General features: G+C 41.6%; 1 protein-coding gene across 1 annotated transcript in view; it reads left to right on the forward strand.

Moving 5' to 3' along the window:
* Positions 1 to 15,059: 15,059 nt before the first annotated feature.
* PLEKHG1 (pleckstrin homology and RhoGEF domain containing G1) overlaps positions 15,060 to 16,620 on the forward strand; it is a 241,478-nt gene continuing 239,917 nt past the window's right edge. Inside the window, exon 1 of the mRNA XM_032782441.2 lies at positions 15,060 to 15,269. The gene's annotated coding sequence lies outside the window, so the exon portion shown is untranslated. The remainder of the gene's footprint in view (positions 15,270 to 16,620) is intronic.

Consider the following 16,620-nt stretch of genomic DNA (forward strand, 5'->3'; position numbering starts at 1 on the left):
GTGAATACGGCGCCTAAAGACTGCAGCACGTGCTGGGTTTGGCTGGAGCCAACCCGCTCTTACCTGCTGTCATGGGTGGTGGGTGAAGCTGCCACTTGGGGAGACTAGCTCCCCAGCCCACTTCTTCTGCTTGTGGCCCCGCCCATACTCCACTCCTGCTCTGCCCCAGGCCCCACTCTCTCTCCACTGTCTCCCTTCTCTCTTCCCTCCCCCTCTCTTCTCATCCCCTTCCAGCCAAATCCCGGAACCCAAATGATGCAAATAACATTTGAAAACACCACTTTTCTGCAATTTCTTTCTAAAGAAAATGGAGCATGTTTTCCACTGCATGCTAGATGGTGAAGACTGGACATACAGAAAGTACCTAATTAAAAGCACTAAACTTGTGAATAAAAAATGTCAATCACAGGTTTTTTCATATACCTTGAAGTTTGTCAGAGGTTTATTTGCAAAAACTTTGTAGTAAGGGAAAGTCAGTTGTCTTGCTGAATACATAATTAAATATTATGGAATACATGATGCAGCTCTTCTCCGTTTTACGTTTTCTTAATCAGTATTTCCAGATTACTACATATTTAACTCACTGAAACAAAGACATTAATTTAAATTAATCAGTCACAGAGGTTTAGTATGTTCATTACTTTTAGAAAAAGGGAACACTAGTTTACTTTGTGTGATCTCCATAGCAAAATTTCACCAACTTTAAAATATATGTTTCCAAAGATTTTAGGCATAACAAAGGATTTTATACCTTACAAAGGTACTTATTTTGCTGGAGGGTTCTCTTAAAACTAGTTCATCAAATCACAGAAGTAAAGAAAGGAAAACTTGTTTTTCTAGCTATCTGGCAGGAAAGAGGTGTTGTCCCTTTAAGGACTTTCTTCAACAGGGGGGTGAAGTAACAAAGGGATGGACAGAAAGGACAGAAAGACTTTGGGAAGCAAGTTTTTGTACTATAGTAATTAAAATTAAAATGTATATTTTAGATAAGGGTGGTCTTTTGAAAGATTTATTTTAAAAAAATGATATGTCTGAAGATCCAAGCATTTAAGGCTAAAGAGGAATACTCAGATTGTGCATCTAAAAATCTATGCAGGATTTTTTAGAGATGTGATTTTATAATTTCACCAACACACTAATGAAATATTTTTAAAGCAAATTTTAAACTCAAAATACAAGCAAGGTAATCAGGATTATGATAGGCGAATGTCCTGCTAGTAACATGGATTTAAATAAAAAAAAGTTAGTATTTGGTAACTGTGAGTAAAGTGGGTTGGATGGTATTTCATTTGGCCTACCACTGCCCTTGAAGAGTGAGACACAAAGGATGAACAAGGAACTTTGCTACTACTTCATTGTCCTTACACAAAAAAATAACGAACAGCGTCCTCACTCACAGATGCTACCTAGTCCAACAGATCAATTTCTTGTTGTCTCACTAGTCCATAAAGTGGCTTCCCCTTGCTTCAGGGAAACAATTTTAGTCATTCCTGTGTGTCAGGGGAACATGAAACAAACTGATGAACAGTAAAGCAGGTCTTTATTCTATGGGTAAAACTTGTTTTGGGGACTTATCAGACTTGCTTGGATCTTTTGCCTAGTTATATTGGACCAAGAACCAAGTACCCTCCCTGGCTATCCCTACACTCTGGGACCCAGCCATCCAGGGCTTCCTCCAGCCTTGCGTAAAAAGAAGCTCTATCCAGAGAGAGCCTGGACTGATTAACTATTTTCTCCTTTCATTTCCTATTGTTTGTTAGGTACAGCTGGCCAGTCTTCCCTCCAGGAAAGGCAAGCTGGCAGTTGATGGATTGCAAGGCTTATCTACTTCCTTGGGCACAGTACAATCTCTTACCGCCATACCTGCACAGGATAGGAAAGAGTTTGGGGCAAACCATTAGTGACCTATAGGTGAAATAGTTCACTCACAATAGGTATTTGTGTCCACATCACAGACGGTGCCCTTGTTGACAGCTTCAACAGACAGACCAGACTAAATCGGCTCTTGAGATTCTGCTACATCCTCACTTCCCTGAGGTGGACCGGAAAAGTCCTGTAGAATGTAATAGGGATGAAACCAATAAGTTTCTTTAGAAAATGAATTACTTTTAATAGGAACTGCTCTAAAGAGCTGTAGAATTTAATAGAAATTAATCTTAAGTATTTTTCAACCATTCAACTGAATTATATAGCAGGGATATAATTCTCTTAGGATGGTTTTAAAAATGCCGAGAATTTTTATTGTTAAATTATGTAGGTTTTTCCTTAAGAGTTTAGGTCAAGTTGAGTCATATTTGTTTAGACTGTTAATTATTTGGAGCAGGGACCATCTCTTCATTATGTATATGTGTACAATGTCTAGTACATTGGGTGCAGTACTTAAAGTGGTCTGAAAAAAATGGAGGTCTATCATAATCTGAGAGCAGCAGGTTTGGTAAAACAGGGCTTAAAGGGCACCCTTTAGTGACCTGGTTTGATTTTCAATTTTTTAAAGTTGTTGGGGCTTATTTGGTTTTTTGGCTGCGTCTGTGATGACTTGTGACCCCTCTCTTTCTCCACTTAAGCACTGATTTGGTGTCCTGATCCCCTACAGAGTCCTTTAAGCACTACTGCCATATAAATAATTGTCAGGAGGACATCTGCTGCCAACTATATTGTCCTTATTCTGTGCATAAATAGAGGACACTAGAGCTAGCATTCAATTTATCACCTTTCAGCACTAATGTCACTGCAACTCTTAAAAAAACCCAAAAAACTGACACACCATGAGGCATGCTGTGCAATTTTGACTAACATTTCAATGCCAGGGATAATTGGGACATTACAGTTTGAAATGGAGCACTCCAAAGTGCCAGTCGTGCCATTTTGAGGCCCTTTTTGCTTCACAAAAGTTCAAATGAATGTTTGTTACCCTAGAATGCTATAGAAATCATTCCAAGTCTTGCCAAAACCCTAAAGAATAGCTTCTATAGATTTCCTAATGTTAGTCTGGCATTGAGGGAGACTTATGCAGCTCTCTGTGGGTTTAAAATTCTCACTCTGTAAATAGATGGCATAAGATTTGCAGAAGTACAGAAGTGACTTAAGAACCTTCAAAAATTTTACCCTGTATGTCATTGTCTGAACTCTAGAAAACAAAATATGTGGAAATTGTAGACATCAGTAGTGGTAGTCTAGAGTCTTTGTACTACACATTTCAAAAATGGGTCTTGGAGTAGAGGTACTGGCTAAACATTATGCCTTTGCCATAGCTGACTTGTATGGCTTTATCTGTGAAGAGATCAAGGATTTCACAGAGGATGTGCTAGTGCAGCTGAGCACAATTACAATCATTTATTCAATTAGTTGGTCCTGAAATGACTCATAGTGCAGCTGCTCAGATTTACATGCAGCTAATGGATTTAAGGAGTTGGTTGTTGGCCCCTTTGTCAAGTCAAACTGGTGAAGTGGGACACTTTGAGTTTGATGTATCACAATATTGAAAGAATCAGTAAGATATCAGAGGGCAGGGAAGGAGGATTTGGATCTCAAGCCTGAGGAAGTGGCGCAGAACCACTCTCTTTCTTGCATCAATCATATCTTTTAAGTTTAGGGCACGAAGGTTGTAAGAGAATTTAACCTGCAATTTCATGGGCTAGTCAGTTCTCACAGTAAACTGATAATCGTATCCAGTATAAATTGCTGCCAAAATGTAATGTCTCTTTGGAAATAGCAGATTAAAGACTCTAGAAGGCTGCATTCTTGGAAATGACTTGATTCTGAGCCTCTTGTATGTACAGTACACAGTCAGCCACTCACTAAACTAGTGGAATTCTGTTTGAAAAAAATATATATACAAAATTATCCCTAAGAAATAGCAGAAAATATCATCATTGCTCTACTTTCTTCCAGACCTCACCCTCGCTTAAAAATACTGAACATGTTTATGAACAAATGGGAAATGTTCTAATCAGACCACCAAGCATAAAGAGAGGTTTACATGGTGTTGGTATCATGATCCTTCTAAAACAAACAAAAATCCAAACTTATTTTTGAATCATTCCAACGATGACCCACACTCCCATGATACTACTCTAAACTACACAAAAGGAACTAACAGGACATACTATGCCAAACCTGAAACCATTAAATCTTTGGGTGTATTTTCTCCCCCGGTCTAATGTCATTATGCCCCCATGTTCTGCCTTGTACTCAACTTCCTAGACTAAGTTTTTGCATTCTATTTTTCTCTGTTTAAAATACTATGCACACCTATTGTGCTATATACAATTCTTAAATTATCAAAAGCATTTGTCTTTGCTGGAATTTGAAACTAGGACCCTAAGAATGAAAAGAGCTCCTATGTCACTTTAGCAAGAGAAAAATGTCATTAGCAGTAGCAGTGCTCATATCCTCTTCCTGGGTATACAGCTGCTAAATCATGAGATCTCTGCAAGTTATCATTTGGCAAGTAATAATCCTGAGTGATCATTATAATAATGCCTGCAGTAAGTCTTGGGGCTTGATTCTCCACTACCTTGCACTTCATAGGATGCACCGACGAAGTGAGTATTCACCCACGAAAGCTCATGCTCCAAAACGTCTGTTAGTCTATAAGATGCCACAGGATCCTTTGCTGCTTTTACAGATCCAGACTAACATGGCTACCCCTCTGATACTATTTAACTTGAGAGTCATCTTGTGCTGGCAGCACAGCACAAAGCAGCCTGAATGCCGGGGAGAATGTAGGTCTATTGGGGTATGTCTACACTGCAGTTAAACATCCACAGCTGGCCGATGTCAGCTGATATGGGCTCATGGGGCTCAGGCTGTGCAGATGTTTAATTGTGGAATAGATGTTCAGGTTTGGGCTCGGGCTTGGGCTGGGTCCCAGTGTCTGAACCCAAACATCTACACCGCAATTAAACAGCCCCATAGCCCAAGCCCTGTGAGCTCGAGTCAGCTGACATGAGCCAGCCGCGAGTGTTTAGTTGCAGTGTAGACATACTCTTGGTGTCCACAGAAACTAGTACTTTGGAAAATACACCGGAATTACACCAGCGATGACTCTGACTCAGTGAAGTCAGTGGAGTTAGGCCAGGATTTAATTTAGTCTATTGCCTTTTTACCATGGTTCTTACTCCTTATTCACATAGTAATTTAAAACAATTACTCTAATTATACTGGAAGATTACAGTTTATGAGGCACAACTTTAAAGTACAGACCTACAAGCTTTCCATTTAAATGGTAAAATTTCTTTTAATAGCTTAGATGAGCAAGGACAGAGCAGTGGTTATATATTTTAAGATGTTCCCTTTACATTACAATGGACCCCTATTATCAGGCTAATTGTTCTAAACTACCATGCGAGTAATCTGTACTAACAGCGATGAAAGGTAACTCATAATTGCATTTAACCCCCCTCCCCGCATTTTCTTAAAATTTCAGGCTTGATCCTGCTATTTTTTTTTATGTGTGGGACTCTCAACAAAGTCTATGGGAATATTCAGTGGGTAGCAATGATGAGGTGAGCCCTATCACAGAACACAATTCTGAAGACCTTAATAAGGCAAAATTCCAAATTAAGTCAATTAAAAGTTTTGGTTTTCCCCCTCTCAGTAATGACTACAGGATACGGCCCATGAGTGCATGTAACTCAGCTTCTTTGTGTATATCAAGGCATATGTTGGATGAATCATTATAGATGGTCTAATGTGGCTGTAGAGGGGAGCATTCAAGAGTAAGTACTGCCTGTGAACTTGGGAAAATGTCTGTATTATATTAATTATTATTATTATTGTATATAGGCTTCTGTTCAATTTCATATTCTTACCTACCTGAATGCATAGTCCAATCAAATGAGGCTGTTAAGGAACCCAAGAAGGGTAAAACAAGAACACAGATAAGATAGCCACTCATGTATCTGCTTCAAAGGAGTTAAGATAACAGTGGCTGGGCCATCACTGGGGAAAGAACCTACCTGGCTGGCACCATTCAGATTAGAATATTTTTCTCTTCCCAAGGCTAGGCTAAAATTAAAAGACCCTGAGGAGTTAAAAAGATGCCCCCAGAAGAAAAGGAGGCGGAAAGTAATCAGCTCAGCAGGAAGCTGACCTGGATATAGACTCGGCATGCAGTGAGAATGACAGGCAGACTTGAGAGACAGGGTCTGCAGCTGGCTAGAGAGAACAGAGGACACCAAGGCTAAGTCATATCTACCTAGGGGCTTGAGGAGAATGCCAGGCAGAGGTAAGACAATATAGGTATAGGTCACTTCGTTATTTTAATTCCTCTTCTCACAGCTTTCTTTACCAAATCATACTTGGTTTTGCAGAAATTGCTTCTGTGTAACTGCATACTATTACTGATGACAGGAACTTGAAGGAGAACTCTGGCAGGATCCAAGCCCAGTTGAACCTGCACAGTAACATGGTTGGCAGACAAGGAAGGGTAACCCAGAGATCCAGTCAGGGAATGATTAGATTGTGGGATTCCCAGCCCAGAGAGAAGTAGAAACATGGGCCTATCATTTGAAAGGGGTGCACTCAGGGGACTGGAAAAGGGTCTCAGAAGAGGCAGCCTAACCAGAGATCATGACACCTGCCCCACCTGATGCATAACTGAGTTAGGGCTTATTAATTCATGGCTGAGATACAGGGAGGGGGCAGAGGGAGAGAACACAGGTGGTATGTCCAATACCTGCCTTTGTGAGGAAGTGGGTGGGGAAGGGAAGTAGGGAAGTATGGAGGGCAGGGAATGTGTGGAGCCATGGTTCTGTCTCTCCATACATGCTGGGAAGCACAGCTGGTCAAGCATGAATCATGGAAATGTAGGGCTGGAACAGACCTCAAGAGGTCATCCAGTCCATCCCCATGTGCTGAGGCAGGATTACGTATACCTACAGTCTAGACCATCCCTGAAAGGTATTTACCTAATCTGTTCTTAAAAACCTCCAAGGACAGGAATTCTACAACCGCCTTAAGTAACCTGTTCCCATGAAGGGGGAAGCAAGCTGCATCCTGAAAAGTGAAAGGGAATGAACAAATTTACCATTTATCCCCCATATACCCTGGAGTGGAGAGTAGCACAAGAGGAATTGTGATTTCCCGAGTCACAATTTTTTCCTGGAACACTTTGTCGGGCAACACAGGTACGTGCTTTCCCCTTCTGCAGGACGGAGTCTAAAGGCTCTTCTAGCCCAGCATTTCTCAACTGCGGCCACCAAGGAGTTTTCCTGTGGCCACAACAGCCTCCCGGTAGAGATGGGGGAGGAGGCAAAGCAGTGTCTCTTCCATACAGCCCTCTGCCCCCAGCTTCAGCTGTGGGACTCCAGTGGCTGGTGTCAGCAGAGGGTGGCGGGACTTCAGGAGGGCTGGCCTTAGTGGGTCCTGTGGTCCAGAGGCAAGGAGCACGATGCCAGGGGTGCAAGGCTGCAGAAGGGAGCTTAGGGCAATGTGGGGGGAGCAGAGGGCCTGGGAGCAATAGCGGGTCTGGGGACATTAGCAGGGACTAAAGGCAATGGGAGGGAGGATGGGGCAGGCAGCAGGGACCAGATGCGCCAAAATACAACTGTATATGATTTTTATTGAGACTGTAAAAGGCATCCTACATAAATCAATTACAATTATTTGGATGTGTCTCTGTGCATATTTGGTTGGTTTTCCTAGTTAGTTAAGTATTTTAGGAAAATTTGTCAAAGCGGCCACCAGCAAGAGTTGATGGCTCCACTCTGAGGCCACCAACATTTTTGTTATGAGAACCCCATACCATTCAAATTGATTATTCCATTGGAAAATGTTTACTCTGGCATAAGTTTTGTATAACTGTAACAATCTTGGTTTGGGATTTTTTAAGTGTGTGGATGGACGTTTTCTGAAATGCCAGATGAAAACCATTTTTTCTTCTCTGTAGAACAGAAGTATCCTGTCAAAAAACAGGAGTCTATTATCTACCAAGAAGTGGAACATAAAACAATAAGGAAGTGAAGGACCAAGGCTCCTGTGGATTTATAGACTTCGTCTGACTACAAAGTAGGGTGTCCGACCTTGATCTTACCATGGATTATTTGACTATGAAGTTAATTTTATGAAAAATTAACAGGACTGACTGAGTTTCATTGTGGAACATGTATGTTTTTGTGAAGGTTTCAAGCAATTCTGTATATTGAGAAGACATGAAATATTAAAGAAGGCTTACTCGTATAGAGAAATGGTCCCTGACAAATACCGTATAAGGCCTTGATTCAGCAAAGTCTTAAGCATGTTTGTAATCTTATTCACATGAGTTTTGCAGTAATTTCGGCACGTTTAAACATTTGCAGGATTTTGACATAAGCCGGTGGTGATCACATTTTACTTTTCATGCTCAAATTATTAATAAAATGAGTCTTATTACATAAAGTGATCACAACTGGAATAAATGAAGAGCTGATAGTCTGCTTCTTAGAGGCCATGATTCTCTTTGAAATGACTATCGATGCTACTTGCAGCTCTTGCCTTACTGCAGATCTCAGTGACTGATACAACAGACCAGAATTGTCAGACAAATCATTCAAGCAGTGCAATGAGACCCCAAAAGCTTATAGTGCTAGATGAGGGATAAATATACTTTTGGAATGTAGTTTGATGACCATATATGCAAAAGTTTGGCAACTCTTAACTACCTATCAACAATTATTTTATGAAAATATTGTTATTCACTCTGTCAATTTGGCAAAAAAGTAATGCTGATGTTTAATTAACCCAAAAGGACCAAAAGGTGCAGTCATAGTTCCCTGCTGACCTTTAAAGTTTGTGTATCCTAGAGCTAAGTATAGCCACTAAATATAAACAAAATTCTTAAATTTAAATGAAATAAAGCCCCTTTTGATATTGGATTTCTCTTGACCAGCATATGACACTACAACCATACTAAAGTAAAGACAACAGCCTCAACTCAAGAGAACATAAATTACTTTTGTACTGGTGAATTAACATAAGGGCAATATTTATCTAAACAACTATTAATTTAATTATTGGAAATCTGAAACCTTTAAGGACTGATTTTGAAAATCTCCTTTTTGTACAAAATTGAGCCCACAACGAATTGCAGATGCAAAAATTAACATTTTGGCATCTAAATATCTATGCCACATATATTAATGGTAGTATTTGTACACAATTAATTGCAGATATAATTATGATACATAATTGTGCCTACAGGTATAGAAGACTTGTTGGCTTTTAAGCTTTGCCATTCAATCTTAATGTCTGAAATACAATTCTTGAAATACAAACCCAGGTATTTATCCTGCAAGCACCTATGCAAGTGCTTAACTTTGTGCACCTGAACAGTTCCATTGAACTCCAAAACAATTAATAATGTGCACAAGTATTACCGGATTGGGGCTTTAATTATCTAAGGTATGACCTTCAACCATCATAATGTAATCTTTCTATGTGCAGAGTCAATAGTTTAAAACATAGCTAATCAATCTAAAATCAACTTTGGCCATGTCTTCCCAAGTCTTTAACTCAGTTTAACAAATGTTTTTATAAATATAGTTTAAAATTCAACTGTGGCTGAAAATGTCTTTAGTTTGTTTTCACTGAGTGTAGCTAGCATCTATTTTTGTTATAACTAAATTCATGAACTAAAGCATGAAGGCCAGATAGTCAAAACACAATGGAACTTGCTCCAACTACGGCCGTTTTAAGACTTGATAACAGTATGGGAACATTTATTTTAAGAGTTCTTCATACAGCAACAATCGTTGTATATTTTCCCTGGGCTAGGGAATATTTTTCCACAAACTGTCAAAATACTGACACCTGCCTTTATCACTAATAAATCAATTTATTTGTTCCCTATGCTCATACCTCACTCTACATTAACTTTTGCAATATTAAGTGTAGGTGTAGCTCCAAAAACCTGCTTAACAATTAGTCCTGCAAAGCAGGTAAGTGTCCTCATGCCTGACAATGAATCCATCTCAGCAGGTGGAGTAGTTTACCTGGATGCTATGAAGAAAATACATCACAGGGTTTGTCAATACAGCATGGCTGGTGAATGACCATGTTTGCACAACATTCATTTTCCTAAGCTGCACCCTTACTCACGGAACACATGCAGTTCTTTGTTTCTGCAGACTATTTTTTTCCACAAGCAGAATTGTGGTGCATTTCTTCTTCTGCTTTTTTGGTGTATAGTGGTTTTCTGCTATCAAAAGATGGCACATTTCTAACTTTTGTGTGTACATTTATATTCATTTGGCTCTCCTAAGAGCATTTGTTCCACAGACCCTGATTCAGCAAAACACTGAAACATATGTTTATCTTTTGGCACAGCAAAGCTAAGCAGGGTGAAACTATGTAATGGGTTTAAAGATAAGTGCATACCTATGACTAAGTCTGTTTTAGAACCGCTTTACTGGTATAGGAATCCTGTATCAGCAAAATTCTTCTAGTATGGACATGGCTATTCCAACAAAGATGTGCACTCCTATGAGCAAAATAAGCTATCCCAGAAAAAGCAGTTTTGCCTGTACTGTATAATTGAATCTTCTACACTAGACCCTTTTGCTGGCAGTTATGTCAGTCAGAGGTCACAAAAGCTATGCTGCCAGAAGTCTGTAGTATAGGCATGCGCTAAGTGTTTTGCGAACCAGGGCTCTAATGAGGAAGGTCAAGTGATAACACAATGATTACGCTAGTGTAATACTGTTATTATATTGAAATAATGTACATAGTTTTGTTAAAGCTGGCCTCATAGATATACACAGTCCTGCCATACTCTGTGCAGTTGATGTGAATGGACATTCATGTAGAAAGGAAAATCCAGTATTGACAAAAGAAATGTTGTTATACAGAGATGCCACATCAGGGGAAGAGGAATCAAAGGGCCTCCTGCCCAGAAATTCTTCACTGCCAATATTCAGTGCTCTGAAAATTGTGATGCTAATACCATGGATTGGTTTATTACAGGAGAGGGTGGGTAAGGTTCTGTGGCCTGCAATGTGCAGGACATCAGACTAGATGATCATGATGGTCTCTTCTGGCCTTAAAATCTATGAGTCTATGATTACAGTGTGATTAGCCAAGGGATTCACAATTTATCCCATACATTCCACTTTGGAAAATGTTATATTGCTTGATTCTTATGCCTCTGTAGTTCTGTCGGCAACAATGATCAGATTCCATCAGCCACTCATCATCTGGAGAGAGTTAGTTACTTCAACAGAAGGTCAGATATTTTTGATACAAGCTAAGAGAAACTGGAGTAATGCATATCCAGGACTTAGGAGGGAAACACTCTTCTTGGAGATTTTCCCTAATAGACAAAGTTTGAGTCTGAAGATAATTCCACACAGAACAGACCCAATAGTGCCTTAAATATATATTTCCAGAAACTGCACAATTTCTTACTGCTCCAAAAGACATGGGATAATATGCCTCTTTTGCTGCATAACTCTGTTTCGGAGATGTATGTAACATCATTCATTTTAATTTGGTCTAAATCTACCAAAAATTGTATGCAAATTAAAATGCACCAAGCTGTACTTTGGTACAAAGAATATAATTTTTGAAAGAATGAATTTTTCCCCCTATGGCAGAGAAAATTCCCTAATTCTACCTTCCAAAAAAAGACCAGAACATCCATTAGAGGTATTTTTCCTTATTCAGCAATGTAAAGGGCCAAATTCGTTGGGATTGAAAATTGAATCATTTTCTCCAAGCCTAAATTCAGGGCACAGAGCAGCCACACAATGTAGGGATTTATTGGCTAGGGCAGGGGTTCCCAGCGTGGTGTCTGTGGGCACCATGGTGCCCGCAAGGGCATCTAAGTGTGCCCACATACTGGCCGGCAGACGAGCATTCGCCAAAATGCCACTGACTAGCTGAGTCATCCAGAGGTGTCGCTGCCGAAATGCTGGTTTTCAGCAGTATTTTGGTGGTGAAGCCTCTGGATAACGCTGCTTGTTGGCAACATTTTGGCGGCAACTCCTATTGACTTTGACGCTTGTTGGAGGAATTTTGGTGGACGCGCGTCCATCGCAATGGTCCTCCGTGGCTCATCATCTGGTGCCTATCAGACGAAAAATTTTGGGGACCACTGGGCTAGGGGATCAGTATTGTTTGCAGACTCCCTCATCACATCCTGGCCATAACTCTGTACCAATCCATGCTGCTGCAGTGAGTACATCTGTAGACTACTACAGCACTTTTCCATAGCACTAACTGCAGAGTGCAGCCTCTTTATGATCTGTCCTTCTCATGTGCAAGAACAGTGATAGTTCAGTAAGAAGGGAATTGGGGGTGGAGCAAGGACTTACCCCTAAGTGATAACCAGTTGTAACACTGTTATATAAAGAAATGCTATTTATAGGAATGGTTATCATTAGGGAAAATTTCCTGGGGAAATTTACTTTTTTTTTCTGGGTTGAAAAGACGATGTATTTCCATTATGGGCTAAATGCAAAACTTTGTTTTCAAACAGTGCCAATGTGGATTTATAAGACAATATTGGCCTTTTTAATTGTTAAATTCACTCCTCATTTGAGACAATATATGCTATATGTATGTTTTGGGGGAGTTTTTAACACTTTAAAAATGGTGCATTAAGAGACTTGGATTCAGGATTCTAGCAAGAACAGTTAAGATGAGGGTGAACATTGAAACTCACTAACTAGTCACATTACTGTTCTGTCTATATATTTGAACATCCTAAATGTCTAAAATCACGCACATACCATATGCCATATATTTAGCATAAGCATAGGGAAAATCTGTAGCATACCACAAAAATTAAAGACCTCTTCTTTGATGAAAATTATGAAGTGAAGTTTTATATGCAAAGGGGTTTTGTTAGCAGAAGACGGTGAAATGTTGGTGGAAAGTGAAGAAATGCTACTGAATATACATATTTTAATTTAAAAAACCCCTTTAGTTTAATTGGAATTAAGAATAATTATAATATGCATTCACGTTGTATTTGTGCTTTCTATTGCATTTCTGTTCTCTGCTTTTTCACTTTTCTTACTTGGAACACATTGAAAGCAAATTGTTTTGCATGGACATGGTATGGGGAAACAACTTGCAGGATTGGAGACTTAGGTCTTAATTAGAAAAGCACCCTATTCAGGAAGGGTACTTAAGCACATGTTAAGGTTAAGCTTACATGCTCTCTTGAATTGGGGTTTTGTATACCACAGAGATGGAAACTGCAGAAGACACTAAGGCAGGGGTAGGCAACCTATGGCACAGGTGCCGAAGGCAGCACACGAGCTGGTTTTCAATGGCACTCACATTGTCCGGGTCCTGGCCACCGGTCTGGGGGGCTCTGCATTTTACTTTAATTTTAAATGAAACTTCTTAAACATTTTAAAAGCCTTATTTACTTTACATACAACAATAGTTTAGCTATATATTATAGACTTATAGAAAGAGACCTTCTAAAAACATTAAAATGTATTACTGGCACGTGAAACCTTAAATTAGAGTGAATAAAAGAAGATTCGGCACACCACTTCTGAAAGGTTGCTAACCCCTGCACAAAGGCTAAACTACAGAGTTTTCAGCTGCACCGCTGCTAGTGCAGACTTCTAAGCAGCTGGGACTCCTGTGGATTTAATTACTTTAGCTCCCAGAGCAGTGATAGTTATGTTGGTGGGAGAAGCTCTCTTAACAACATAGCACTGTCCACACTGGCACTTAAGTCAGGGCAATTTACTTCAGTTCTTGAAAATATGAATCTTAAAAGCTGAAAAAACAGAAGCAAATAGAAATAAGACAAATTATTATTTTTAAAAATCTCATAAAAGTTAAGTCACTTGGGTTTTTGACTCAGGATTTTTGAACCCTTGATGTTGGCAAGGCTGAGAAACTTGATAGCAAAATTGACTAGCTAAGGGTTACAAAAAGTGAACCAGGCTAGTATTCAAGTAGGCCACTTCAGAAGTGAGAATGACTAATTGTCCAACCTGAGAGAGACCAAAGAGTAATCAAATAGCCTAGGTGGAAAGTATATCACCCTTCATCCTGAAAATGATTTACCTGCTATGTTTATAATACCTAGCATAGTATAAATGGAAAACAATTAGAAGAAAAGAAATCTTTCTCTACTTATTTCAGTTAATTAACTTTGTGCATTTGACTGCAATGGTGCATAGTCAGTTTTAATTTTTCTTGGTATGGTCAGTTAGGCCCTGATCCCACATCAGAATATTCTGACAGCTTGATCTCTGTGTCCCATTGCCTTCAGTGAGACTGCTTGGCCACAGAGTCTCATTGTGATGCAGGACTGGGGCTTTATGTTAAACTTTTGTTAGACAGTTTCCTCTATTTAAGTGGATCTTTAACAAAGCAACATAAAACAGAAAAAAAACATGTTTAAAAATAGGAAAATGTGATTGTAAAGCCACAAAACTACCAAGGAGACTCCGGACAGGTGTAGTATGCAAAGACACTTTGAACTTTTTTTTTAATTGACTAGATTTCAAGTTAACAGTGTCCCTTTCCCTTAATAGCCTAAACTAAATCACAAGAGACGCAATTACTCCATTAATCACCGTCTTATAATATTTTAAAGGGACAAAGGCTGGTTTATCATCATGCAACATCAAGGGGTGTGTCTCCAGTATGTGAGTTTCCTCTTGGGATGTAGACAGTAGTAGCGTGATTTAAAGTGTGAGAAGGTAGTCACTCCCCCATGGGGGTGGGGGGCGTTTAACAGAAAACACAAGGGAAAGGCTGTAAGTTTAGCCTAGGCCAGGAAGGAAGCCCCCGGAAAGTAGTGGAGTGCTTGCTTTGTGTGTGTGAAAACAGTAGCTGAGGTTTTTTTCTCTAGCGAGCTGTAAGTTGACTGTTCTCTTTGGCTTCGCTCCAGAGCCAAGTCCAAGTGGTTAATCTTCCCCCCGCGGGGGGAAGTCAGCTGCAGCCGCAGGCTGGGCCAAGCCGAGCCGGGCCTCCCTGGGGAGGGGCCGAGCCCGCGGGCAGAACTGCGGCTGGAGGAGGGGGAATTTTACAAGCTGCTCCGGCCGCGCGGGAGGAGCAGGAAGTTTGGAGAATAAGCTGCTGCCCCAGAGCCTGAGCGGAGCGGAGCGGCAGGAGCCGCCAGAGGACAAGGCGCTGCAGTTGGGCGACTGCTGGAGACCAGCGCTCTGCGCCCCCGGGTTTAAACACTCGGGGTGTGCGGGGCTGACTGGGGGACGCCCGTCAGGAGCGGCTGGAGCTGCCGCCGGCATCCCGGGGAAAGGGAGTGAGCGCTTTGTCCTGCGGAGCAGGTCTCCTCCTCCACTGATGCAAACCCTCAGGTAGTGCGTTCTCCTGCCCGCTCCCGGGGCTGCTGCTACTTCTCCCGCTCTCTCCCCTCCGGTGCCCTCTCCCAGGGAGCCGAGTGGGTCCCCCCCCGTCCCGACTGCGGCTGCTACTACTAGGGGCGGACCATTGTCGGGCTGCTTCGGACCAGGCAGCGATGGGGCTGGGCTAGGGGCAGAGGCGGCCGGGGAGCCTGACTCCGTTCCGCGGGGGTGGAAAGGGGCGTGTGTGGGAGCCGCTCCGCACCCGCCAGGCCCAGGTACTACAGGGCTAAGCCACCGCCCGCGGGGTCACTTGCCCTGCCGGTCCCCGCGGAGAGGGACAGACACAGACATCGCTCCGGAAGCGCAGCGCTGTGGGGCTGATCTAGCCGGGAGGCCGCTCCCCTCCCCTGCGCGAGCCGGGCGGTAAAACGAGGCTCAGGATCCCGGAGGATTCGCCTGGCGTTTGTTACCTGCAGAGAGGCAGGGCAGCCGCGCTGTGACTGGGCCGGGGGGGCTCGCTGCACGGATAGTCTCAAATCCGTCTGTGCCCGGCCGGCCGGCACGTCTCCAGTGCGGGGCCGGGGTGGCCCGCAGTCCTATGTCGCTCGCGTGGAAAGGGGGACGTGATTCCTTCGCACGGCTGCTGCGTGTTTTGCTGGTGAGCACGAGCCTCTAGGTTATAACACAGGGGACGGCAGCAAGCGTGGCTGGGGCTGGAGGGAAACATCCGGAGTTTCAACTTCGTTAAGCTCCGGCATCTGAGGCAGGGGACAAGCTATTGCTTTCCTTGTACTAGCTTTCCTAAGCAGGTAGCTACTGCCACTTTCCTCCCTGGGTATTCGCTGATGAGTGTAAGCCAGTGGAGGAGCCATTGTGCCGATAACATTTCAGAAACGGGGGGATTTCTTTTTAAACCCCAACCCATCCCTTCAGTTATGTTTGCTTTTAATGAGGAAAATCCATCAACTTAGAAGTTTGTTTGGACTACCCTCCTTCTTTGAGTGGCCCCTCTCTTTCTACTCCCTCGCTGCAAAGATCTGACGTGTAAGTAATGCACTGCAGGAATATCACATCAGGTAGTAAAGCATCCTGTGTGTAATATATTTATGAAGGGTACAAACAATGTTCAGCTGTTTTTGTCCACAAAAGTACTTTTGTGTTTGGCTACAATTAAGTGTGATCTTAAAATCTGAGCAAAGGAGATATTTTGTACACATAGCATAAGAAGTAGTTTACATTAACATTTTAACATACTGCATTATCAAATCTCTGAAAATTTGATACAGGTTGCATAATGCCTCTGTTTTGGACCACATGTTGTTAAAGCCCAAATGCCTGGTGGTAATTATTTGGAATTAAACTC

Source organism: Chelonoidis abingdonii, chromosome 3 (assembly GCF_003597395.2).
Source record: "Chelonoidis abingdonii isolate Lonesome George chromosome 3, CheloAbing_2.0, whole genome shotgun sequence".
Classification (NCBI taxonomy): Eukaryota; Metazoa; Chordata; order Testudines; family Testudinidae; genus Chelonoidis; species Chelonoidis abingdonii.